This window comes from Triticum aestivum, chromosome 7B (genome assembly GCF_018294505.1).
Source record: "Triticum aestivum cultivar Chinese Spring chromosome 7B, IWGSC CS RefSeq v2.1, whole genome shotgun sequence".
NCBI lineage: Eukaryota > Viridiplantae > Streptophyta > Magnoliopsida > Poales > Poaceae > Triticum > Triticum aestivum.
Window position 1 is genome coordinate 201,751,421 of NC_057813.1, and position 11,427 is coordinate 201,762,847.

Consider the following 11,427-nt stretch of genomic DNA (forward strand, 5'->3'; position numbering starts at 1 on the left):
TCCATACACACACATACCCTTACGCGTGACTGTGGAAAGCACCGTCCCGTGCCTCCAGAGGCGACATGGCGTCGTGCCACCAAACCCTGGGTCACCATGCCTCCAGGAAATATCCATACACACACAAACCCTTACGCGTGACACTGGAAAGCACCATCCCGTGCCTCCAGGCCGACATGGCCTCGTGCCACCAAACCCTAGGTCACCATGCCTCCGGGCAATATATACACACACACACACATACCAAGAGCGCCTCAACCGTTGCTAGCTCCTACGCACACGTGACTTCACATGCTTCAAACCCGTGCCTACGGAGGCAACATAACATTGCCTTTGTAGTATGAACACATGTTCATACACACACAAACCTATATATCGTCAACAAAGCATAACTCTTAACCAGACGTGACTGCACAATCTTCAAACCTGTGCGTTCCGAAACAAAGCAGCTTGCCTTTTGCATGACCTGCTAGGAGGTTCCCTTGCACCGGAGGCATCGTGTCACACCGCGACAAACCAACACGTCGCACGAAATAGCACGCTGCACGACCAACACAGACTTCGACCTATGCCCCCCCTTCAAGATGTTTATGAAAATTAAACGAGCCGAAGGCGAGCAGGAGGTTCCCTCGCGCCGAAGGCGCCGTGTCACACCGCGACGGACAACGCGCCGCACGAACAAGCACGCTGCACGACCCAACACACACTTCGACCAACACACACTTCAACCAACACACACTTCTACCAACACACACTTCGACCTATGCCCCCCTTCAAGATGTTTATGAAAATTAAATGAGCCGAAGGCGAGCAGGAGGTTCCCTCGCGCCGGAGGCGCCGTGTCACACAGCGACGGACAACGTGCCGCATGAACCAGCACACCGCACGACCCAACACACACTTCGACCAACACACACTTCGACCTATGCCCCCCCTTCAATATGTTTATGAAAATTAAACGAGCCGAAGGCGAGCAGGAGGTTCCCTCGCGCCGGAGGCGCCGTGTCACACCGCGATGAACAACGCGCTGCACGAACCAGCACGTCGCACGAACCAGCACGGTTTTCTTCAATTTAGTAAAGTTATACACCCGTGCCTCTCCTAGTGCTCACCTATGCCTATAAAGAAGTCACACGATTGAACAATTCTGAAGACTGTCGTTTTACATTAAAAAGTTGCTTTTTTCGTTACTTGAAAGGTCACATTTGATAGTGTTGGTAGTCCCCGCCTGTAACTACCCCATAAATCTCCATTACCCGGAAATATAATGGGACCAAAAAGGGAAACCAGAAAGGGAAACAGGGAACCAACCGCGCGAACTGGTATTTTTTTGTGTTTTCGCGCTGAAAGGGAAAACGGAAAAATGTGGTAATATGAGGGTCAAAGTGCAAAACACACGAAACCACAAACCGGAAAGGGAAAACCGGGAACCAACCGCGCCACCTGGTTTTCCCTGGCGGGAGCGCTCCGCGCGTGACACCTGTCACGCGCGGGGTGCTCCCGAACCGCTCGTTACGGGTGCTCCGAAGGAGCACTCGTTAACTAGTTGCTCCCGCGGTTGTCTGGCCTCGCTCGACGAAGAGGCATCAGTCAGAGGAGGCAAGACGTGGGACTTGCAGCGGCGGGGTAGGGAAACGGCAGCCAGGAACAGATGGGGACAGGCGGATCCGGCCACGAGGGCGCCGGATCTGACCGGAGGCAGGACGGAGGCGACTGGCGATGAAGCTTGGGGCGACATCCATGGCGCTGTTGTTCAGTGAAGCAAAGGGCAGTTTCAGAGATACGGGAAAAGAGATAGGATGCAGAGAAGGAGAAGGAAGAAGGGACGGCCGGAGGTGCTGTCCTGGGGGCGGCGGAGTCTGACGAGGACGAGGTCTGGAGCAGGGCGCCATGGTACGCTGCTGCTCTTGGCCGGGAATCTCCGACAGGCAAGCGCCAGCGAGGAGGTCGTCGGGTGAGGAGGTCGAGCTCGAGGCCGGGGTCGAGAGATCAAGGAGCTCCTCTCCTGTGCGAGCTGTGGGTGCCTGGTGGATCAAGGAAGAGGGCTCGAGCATGCGCAGGGGATCGAGGAGGAGGTCCCACACGGACGAGAGGCTCCTGGAAGGCGTCTACTTGGAGCTTCCACGGCAAGCGAGGCGGAGGGCGCCGGGAACGGAGCAGATTTGGCGAGGGGAGGTGGAGTAGAGGCAAGCCGGCGGCGTCTGGATCCTCTTGGCAGCCTTGGCGTTCGTCCATGGAGGTCCCCTGTCCAAAGGAAACAAGCAGAGGGATGAGCAGAGGGAGAGGAAACCAGAGAGCGAAAAGAAGGGGAAGGGGAACGGGGTAGCGGTCTTGTTCTTGTCGCTGATGGTGGTCGCCGGCAACAGGTCGAGCTCCTGCTCGAGGAAGGAGGCGCGCGAGGGGTTGGGCTGCTTGGATGGTCAGGGATGCAAAATGAGGAGGTGGTTGGTTCGGCCGGGTGGGGTGGATGCAGGCGAGAAGACCGCGGATGCCGGTTGGTTCGACGTGGAATTCAAGGGAGAGGAGGTGGGCGAATCGGGATGGATCCCGAGGACGATGGTGAGTGGGTGGCGGCAGCAATCGGGAAGGATGGGACAAGAGGGCTAGGATATAGGGTTTCACCCGATTTGGAATGAGGTAGCTTATAAATAGGGAAAGGGAATGGCTTGGGGTAGATTTGGACCCTCCGATCGAAATCAGACGGACGGAGAAAAATAGGCTAGGAGAGCCCAACAAAGAACCGAAGATACTTTCGGGATGTTTGGAGATGATCTGAATCCAACGGTGATGACTGAGCGGGTCGGGTTCGGGGCAAGTTTCGGACACACGCGAGAGGTCTGAGAGAGTTCAGCAAAGACAAGGGGGGAACGCGGCAACTATGAACAGATGCAAACTTTATGAAAACATGCAGATGCAATGCGCATGATGCTATGAGATGAGATGCATGACATGAACAACATGCAAAACAAAAGACAAAAACCCAACCACGAAGGAAAATCACAACACATAGCCGGAAATGGCAAGAGTTGGAGTTACAATTATGGAAAGTTGAATCCGGGGCGTTACACAATTCCAAGTGAATGGTATTAATGTTATTAAAAAATCTCTGACAATCACTATTGGAAGTTTCCAAATACCTCTATCTACTATCAAAAGGAAATATGAAATGCTTATTGTTGGGGAAATGGATATCCTCATTGAGGTAACTTAGTGATTTACGGAAGTTCTTCGGTTTCGTGCTAATCGAAAGTGGTTGTTAATAAGACTTGATCAACCTTATTGATGAATCATTTTTGAACGGTATGAAGTTGATGAATTTAGTAAGCACTACTTTCTGTCCCTACCTTTTGTTTTCTATTTTTACTTAGTTAAATAAAATGAAATGCCATGTTTTATCTGTTTTCTGAATATCCCGTGCAATAAGAAAATGACCCAAAAATAAAAGTTCCCAGAATGCTCTAAAATTTTTACATGATATTTTCAGAATATTTCTGAATTTCTAGTGCAAATAATACCACAGGGAGGTGCACCAGGTGGGCACAACCCACCTGGGCGCGCCAGGAGCCCCAGGCGCACCCTGGTGGGTTGTGGTCCCCACGTGGCCCCCCTCAATTATCACTTTAGCCCACATCATCACTTACCTCCAGAAAAAAATCTCCACTGCTCTCTCTCCCATGTTCTTGAGCTCAAACCCGCGGATTTTGTTCTCTTAGCTCGAAGCTCCGTTTCCGAAACTGTTTTGGGGGATTGTTGCTTGGTATGTGACTCCAGCGTTTGTCCAATTAGTTTTTGTTTTAGTGGTTTGTACTTTGAATGATTAGCTACTCTTGGTGCTGCTGTAGATGAGCTTGCATGTTGAATTCTTAATGTTCTAAGTAGTTCGAATGCTTACTATGGCCTCTATGTATCCCTATGAGTAGCTTCTATCAATTTATAAAGTTTTGTTGATAAAAATTTTTCACCTCAAAATTTTTATTTTTTAGAAAATTGTACGCGGACACGATGAACCTATTTGGAAGGAGCTCTTCGAGGAGACGATCCTCGGGGGCATCTTCTAGTGACAGTTTTGCTCGCCGGTCTTATGTTGAACCAAGTGAAAGTTCCACGCGTGATGCCGCCACCAAAACATGCTTATGGCCTTGCGATGAATATATGGTGCGTGTGGGCATTAAGGAGGAATTTGAGCAATATGTTCACAATGCTGGCCTCGGTCCCTACTTTTCAGATAAGTGTGAACAATGCCAACTTCTCACTGAGTCATTTGTCAAAGGATTCACATTTTTCCCTCGTGAGTCTAGGGTGTCTTTTAAGCTTTATGATAACCCTTTTACCATCTCACTAGAGAATTTTGCTTACCATTGCAAACTGCCATATTGGGGTTCCCTTGATGAACCACCGAGGGCTGAGTACGAGTCTTTCTTGACTAGCCTTTGTTACAGTAAAAATAGGGGAGTGACACAAGGCAGAATAAAGAGCATCCACTTTCCCGCAATTCAGTATTTTGCATTATTTAACGGGAAATGCATAGTAGGCAAGAAAGACTGTAGCATACTTTGTGCGCCAGACTTGAACCTCATTCACACCGCTCTCACTGGTGAAAGGAACTATAACCTTGGAGCGATTGTTGCACGTTGACTTCAGAATAATGCTAACAGTGGCTGGTTCTATGGGGGAATATATGCCACAAGTTTGGCAAGAGAGCTGGGTGTTTTACCTTTGCCCTTCGACCCTATCCTACCCACACAGTATTTAGATTTTGCGGCTTTAAAAAGCCATAAGATCCTCAAAGGAAAATTTCATGACTTCACTTATAATATATTGTTTAACCAAACCTCTGTTGTGCACACACATTTGCATGCGCCTGCTCTTTTTGATTATCACAACAAGGGGAGATATTTTGTTCTTGAGAGCGAGGCCCGAGCTCATAACACATCAGTGGTGGCAGCACGACGTGCCGATGCATCCACACCGAAAGCCTCTGTGAGCTTCCACGCATATTTCTACATCCAGGCTACTGATCGATTACCAACTTAGGCCAAAATACTAAGCTTGGGGGAGTACGTGTTCCCACTGACCTTACATTCATGTCCACATATTTCATTAGTCGGTGTTCACACTTTTTCATTGTATCATCCATGCTTAGATTTATTTTCTTGCTTTCTTCTTGTGTGTTTGAAAAACTTTAGAAAAACCAAAAAAAATAGTTGTAGCTAGTTTACTTTCTATGCATGCTTAGTAGTAGTATTAAAAAGAAAATCCAAAAATATTTCCTTGTTCTTCTTTTGCTTGTTGGGAGCTTTCCTGTGTAAATAGTTTTTCTCGTTTTTGCTTTTCCCTTTTATTTGCCCATTCTAGAAAACCAAAAACTCCAAAAATATTTCAGTGTGTTTCTCTGAACTTCTTTTCTTTTTATTCGAGTCTTACCAAGGAGAAGATCACGATGAAATTGTTGAGTGGCTCTCATATGAATAATTGTTGAACTAATAAGAGCACATTTTACCTTGTCTTCTCCCATTGAACAAAATGTTTGCAGATTCCAGCTTAGTCCACGGCACTCTTGCACTATTATTATTTTCATATCATTCGGTCGTGCAAGTGAAAGGCAATAATGACGATATCCGATGAGCTGGCCGTGGTAGGAAGAAACTGGTATGAACTCGACTTGTTCTTTTTGTGGAAATATGTTTAACCTAGTATCCATGATTCAGCCCATTATGATTAAACATGTTTGCAATGACAATTAGAGATTATAGTTTCTCATGCCATGCATAAGTAGTAGGGAGTGAATAATGATTTATCTTGGATATCAACATAGTGTTAAAATGATTCTGATGTAGTATGATGATATGGTATTCTCGTCTGAATGTTCGAGTGGCTTCACTTGGCACATGTTCATGGATGTAGTTGAATCAAAACCAACATAGCCTCTATAATATTTATGTTCATGGTGTTCATATCCTACTCATGCTAGTGTCCAATGTTACTTATGCATAATGCATGGTTATGATCGTTATTGCTCTCTAGCTGGCCGCTTCTCAATCTTAATTGCTACCCTTCGCTTGTACTAAGTGGGAACTCTGCTTGTACATCAAAAACCTTGAACCCAAAGTTATTCTGGATGAGTCCAGCATACCTACCTATATGCGGTATTACCCTGCCGTCCTAAGTAAATTTGCATGTGCCACCTCTAAAAACTACTAAAAAATAATCTTTTTTGTTGATCGTTCATGGAACGACAGGAGGTGGTCGGTATCTTCCATGCTAAGCAGGTTATTCTCAGGCCGAGTGTTTATTCACTCGCCATCGCATGAGAAAAAGGGCGGTAATAGTGATTCCCAGCCCCAAACTCAAAAATGAAAATAATTAAACAAAACTCCCCCGGGATTGATGTTGGTATGGGTGGCACCTGTTGTTTTGGAAAAGTCGTGGAGTGTGACTGATGGTGGAGGGGGAGCAAACCTTTACTTTTATCGCTTGGGAACCGCCACTAGCATGCTTAGCAGGGAAGATATTGATAACTAATGGTCGTGAAGTGAATAAGAAGGGTTCATGTCTCAATATATCATTTATCTCTGTTTTAAAAATTGAGCTACGACACCTCTGCAAATCACTGCTTCCCTTTGCGAAGGTACTATCTATTTACTTTTATGTTGTGTCACCACCTTCTAAAACAAGTGCCTGAAACTGAGTAGAGCACAACTATCATGATTTATGCATTATGTGTAGCTAATGTTGGGTGCATCATGACTGGATCTTTTTTTACCATGAATTACAATTTGTTGGGGAACGTTGCATAAAATAAAAAAATTCCTACGTTCACCAAGATCAATCTATGAGTTCACCTAGCAACGAGAGAGAGAGATGCATCTACATACCACTTGTAGATCGCGTGAGGAAGCGTTCAAGAGAACGCGGTTGAGGGACTCGTTCTCGTCGTGATCCTATCACCGAAGATCCTAGCGCCGATCCTATCATCTGATCGTAAGAATTTTATCTTTCGGTCACGTTGATTCTCTACTTCATTCTGAAATTCCTTGAACTTTTCAAAGGTCCCAGACTTTTGTTTCATCAAGTAGACATACCCATATCTACTTAAGTCATCAGTGAGAGTGAGAACATAACGATATCCTCCGCGAGCCTCAACGCTCATTGGACCACACACATCAGTATGTATGATTTCCAATAAGTTGGTTGCTCGCTCCATTGTTTCGGAGAACGGAGTCTTGGTCATTTTGCCCATGAGGCATGGTTCGCATGTGTCAAATGATTCATAATCGAGAGACTCTAAAAGTCCATCAGCATGGAGCTTCTTCATGCACTTGACACCAATGTGACCAAGGCGGCAGTGCCACAAGTATGTGGGACTATCATTATCAACTTTACATCTTTTGGTATTCACACTACGAATATGTGTAACATTATGTTCGAGATTCATTAAGAATAAACCATTGACCATCGGGGCATGACCACAAAACATATCTCTCATATAAATAGAACAACCATTATTCTTGGATTTAAATGAGTAGCCATCTCGTATTAAATGAGATCCAGATACGATGTTCATGCTCAAACTTGGCACTAAATAACAATTATTGAGGTTTAAAACTAATCCCGTAGGTAAATGTAGAGGTAGCGTGCCGACGGTGATCACATCGACCTTGGAACCATTCCCGACGCGCATTGTCACCTCGTCCTTCGCCAGTCTCCGCTTATTTCGCAGCTCCTGCTGTGAGTTACAAATATGAGCAACGACACCGGTATCCAATACCCAGGACTTACTACGAGTACTGGTAAGGTACACATCAATTACATGTATATCACATATACCTTTAGTGTTGCCGGCCTTCTTGTCCGCTAAGTATTTGGGGCAGTTCCGCTTCCAGTGACCCTTCCCTTTTCAATAAAAGCACTCAGTCTCAGGCTTGGGTCCATTCTTTGACTTCTTCCTGGCAACTGGCTTACCGGGTGCGGCAACATCTTTGCCATCCTTCTTGAAGTTCTTCTTACCCTTGCCCTTCTTGAACTTGGTGGTTTTATTAACCATCAACACTTGATGTTCTTTCTTGATTTCAACCTCTGCTGACTTCAGCATTGAGAATACTTCAGGAATGGTCTTCACCATCCCCTGTATATTGTAGTTCATCACAAAGCTCTTGTAGCTCGGTGGGAGCGACTGAAGGACTCTGTCAATGACCGCCTCGTCCGGGAGGTTAATGTCCAGCTGGGACAGGAGGTTGTGCAACCCAGTCATTTTGAGTATGTGCTCACTGACTGAACTGTTTTCCTCCATCTTACAACTATAGAACTTGTCAGAGACTTCATATCTCTCGACCCGGGCATGAGCTTGAAAAACCATTTTCAGCTCCTCGAACATATCATATGCTCCATGTTGCTCAAAACGCTTTTGGAGCCCGGGTTCTAAGCTGTAAAGCATGCCACACTGAATGAGGGAGTAATCATCAGCACGTGACTGCCAAGCGTTCATAACGTCTTGGTTCTCTGGGATGGGTGCTTCACCTAGCGTTCCTTCTAGGACATATGCTTTCTTGGCAGCTATGAGGATAATCCTCAGGTTCCGGACCCAGTCCGTATAGTTGCTGCCATCATCTTTTAGCTTGGTTTTCTCTAGGAACGCGTTGAAGTTCATGTTGACATGAGCGTTGGCCATTTGATCTACAAGACATATTTTGCAAAGATTTTAGACTAAGTTCATGATAATTAAGTTCATCTAATCAAATTATTTAATGAACTCCCACTCAGATTTGACATCCCTCTAGTCATCTAAGTGTTACACGATCCGAGTCGACTAGGCCGTGTCCGATCATCACGTGAGACGGACTAGTCATCATCGGTGAACATCTCCATGTTGATCGTATCTTCCATTCGACTCATGTTCGACCTTCCGGTCTCTTGTGTTCCAAGGCCATGTCTGTACATGCTACGCTCGTCAAGTTAACCCTAAGTGTTTTGCATGTGTAAAACTATCTCACACCCGTTGTATGTGAACGTAAGGATCTATCACACCCGATCATCACGTGGTGCTTCGAAACGACGAACTTTAGCAACGGTGCATAGTTAGGGGGAACACTTTCTTGAAATTATTATAAGGGATCATCTTATTTACTACCGCCGTTCTATGTAAACAAGATGCATAAAACATAATAAACATCACATGCAATTATATAAAGTAGTGACATGATATGGCCAATATCATATAGCTCCTTCGATCTCCATCTTTAGGGCTCCATGATCATCTTCGTCACCGGCATGACAACATGATCTCCATCATCATGATCTCCATCATCGTGCCTCCATGAAGTTGCTCGCCAACTATTACTTCTACTACTATAGCTAACGGTTTAGCAATAAAGTAAAGTAATTACATGGCGTTAAATCATTGACACGCAGGTCATACAATAATTAAGACAACTCCTATGGCTCCTGCCGGTTGTCATACTCATCGACATGCAAGTCGTGATTCCTATTACAAGAACATGATCTCATACATCACAATATATCATTCATCATTCATCACAACTTCTGGCCATATCACATCACATGACAATTGCTGCAAAAACAAGTTAGCCGTCCTCTAATTGTTGTTGCATCTTTTAAGTGGCTGCAATTGGGTTCTAGCAAGAACGTTTTCTTACCTACGAATAACCACAACGTGATTTTGTCAACTTCTATTTACCCTTCATAAGGACCCTTTTCATCGAATCCTCTCCAACTAAAGTAGGAGAGACAGACACCCGCTAGCCACCTTATGCAACTAGTGCATGTCAGTCGGTGGAACCTGTCTCACGTAAGCGTACGTGTAAGGTCGGTCCGGGCCGCTTCATCCCACAATACCGCTAAAGCAAGGAAAGACTAGTAGTGGCAAGCAAGTTGACAAGATCTACACCCACAACAGATTTGTGTTCTACTCGTGCAATAGAGAACTACACATAGACCTAGCTCATGATGCCACTGTTGGGGAACGTTGCATAAAATAAAAAATTCCTACGTTCACCAAGATCAATCTATGAGTACATCTAGCAATGAGAGAGAGAGAGAGAGATGCATCTACATACCACTTGTAGATCGCGTGCGGAAGCGTTCAAGAGAACGGGGTTGAGGGAGTCGTTCTCGTCGTGATCCTATCACCGGAGATCCTAGCGCCGAACGGACGGCACCTCCGCGTTCAACACAGGTGACGTCTCCTCCGTCTTGATCCAGCAAGGGGGAAGGAGAGGTTGATGAAGATCCAGCAGCACGACGACGTGGTGGTGGATGCAGCACGGCTCCGGCAGGGCTTCGCCAAGCAACTGCGAGATGAGGAAGAGTTGTAGCAGGGGGAGGGAGGCACCAAGACTCAGGGTGCGGCTGGCCTCCCTCTCCCCCTCCTTTATATAGGCCCCCTGGGGGGCGCCGGCCCTAGAGATGGGAATCTCCCAATGGGGCGGCGGCCAGGGGGGTGGAGTTCCCCCCAAGGCAAGTGGTGCGCCCCCCCACCCTAGGGTTTCCAACCCTAGGCACAGGGGGGGCCAAGGGGGGGCGCACCAGCCCACTAGGGGCTTGTTCCCCTCCCTCTTCAGCCCACAGGGCCCTCCAGGATAGGTGGCCCCACCCGGTGGACCCCCGGGACCTTTCCGGTGGTCCCGGTACAATACCGGGTGACCCCGAAACTTTCCCGATGGCCGAAACAGCACTTCCTATATATAATTCTTCACCTCCGGACCATTCCGGAACTCCTCGTGACGTCCGGGATCTCATCCGAGACTCCGAATAACATTTTGTTTGCTGCATACTCATATTCATACAACCCTAGCGTCACCGAACCTTAAGTGTGTAAACCCTACGGGTTTGGGAGACATGTAGACATGACCGAGACAGCTCTCCGGTCAATAACCAACAGCGGGATCTGGATACCCATGTTGGCTCCCACATACTCCTCGATGATCTCATCGGATGAACCATGATCTTGAGGATTCAAGCAACCCTGTATACTATTCCCTTTGTCAGACTGTATGTTACTTGCCCGAGATTCGATCGTCGGTATCCCAATACCTCGTTCAATCTCGTTGCCGGCAAGTCACTTTACTCGTACCGTAATGCATGATCCCGTGACCAGACACTTGGTCACTTTGAACTCATTATGATGATGCACTACTGAGTGGGCCCAGTGATACCTCTCCATTATACGGAGTGACAAATCTGAGTCTCGATCCGTGTCAACCCAACAGACACTTTCGGAGATAGCTGTAGTGCACCCTTATAGTCACCCAGTTACGTTGTGACGTTTGGTACACCCAAAGCACTCCTACGGTATCCGGGAGTTACACGATCTCATGGTCTAAGGAAGAGATACTTGACATAGGAAAAGCTCTAGCAAAACGAACTACACGATCTTGTGCTATGCTTAGGATTGGGTCTTGTCCATTACAT